Source organism: Triticum aestivum, chromosome 1D, assembly GCF_018294505.1.
Source record: "Triticum aestivum cultivar Chinese Spring chromosome 1D, IWGSC CS RefSeq v2.1, whole genome shotgun sequence".
Taxonomy (NCBI): Eukaryota; Viridiplantae; Streptophyta; class Magnoliopsida; order Poales; family Poaceae; genus Triticum; species Triticum aestivum.
In genome coordinates, this window is record NC_057796.1 from 361,179,752 (window position 1) to 361,180,785 (window position 1,034).

The following is a 1,034-nucleotide window of genomic DNA, read 5'->3' on the forward strand; positions in this document are numbered from 1 at the left end:
CAGTGTTAACTGAAACATGGATATCTGACTCATACGGAGTATGTTTTGGCTCCACAAGTAGTCAAAACGTTTGTGACGACAAGATGCTTCAAAGGATTATTTCATAGGGAAGTTTTGGAGAACTTTTCTTAAGGATTTCGTTCAGAAACTTGTATAGAAACTTTCTTAATGAGCACTCGACAAATGCATTTCGAGAACATACACAAAGTCCCAGCTATGGACCGAGTGCATCATCATAACTGAGGTCTCTTGCATTTCCCTACAAGTAATTGGATCTCATATGGAGATGTTTAGTGAGGTAGAATGGTAAAAATCGAATGCAACTACATAGGAACTAGTATGTAACTGTCGTTCGGAATCAGTGTTGCGCAGTGTTAACTGAAACATGGATATCGACTCATACGGAGTCCGTTTTGGCTCCACAAGTAGTCAAAACGTTTGTGACGACAAGATGCTTGAAAGGATTCTTTCATAGGGAACTTTTGCAGAACTTTTCTTAAGGAGTTTGTTCAGAAACTTGTATAGAAACTTTCTTAATGAGCACTCGACAAACGCATTTCGAGAACATACACAAAGTCCCAGCTATGGACCGAGTGCATCATCATAACCGAGGTCTCTTGTATTTCCCTACAAGTAATTGGATCTCACATGGAGATGTTTAGTGAGGTAGAATGGAAAAAATCGAATGCAACTACATAAGAACAAGTATGTAACTGTCGTTCGGAATCAGTTTTGTGTAGTGTTAACTGAAACATGCATATCTGACTCATACGGAGTCCGTTTTGGCTCCACAAGTAGTCAAAATGTTTGTGACGACCAGATAATTCTAAGGATTCTTTCATAGGGAAATTTTGGAGAACTTTTCTTAAGGAGTTCGTTCAGAAACTTGTATAGAAACTTTCTTAATGAGCACTCGACAAACGCATTCCGAAAACATACACAAAGTCCCAGCTATGGACCTAGTGCGTCATCATAACTTAGGTCTCTTCCACTTCCCTACAAGTAATTGGATCTCATATGGAGATGTTTAGGGA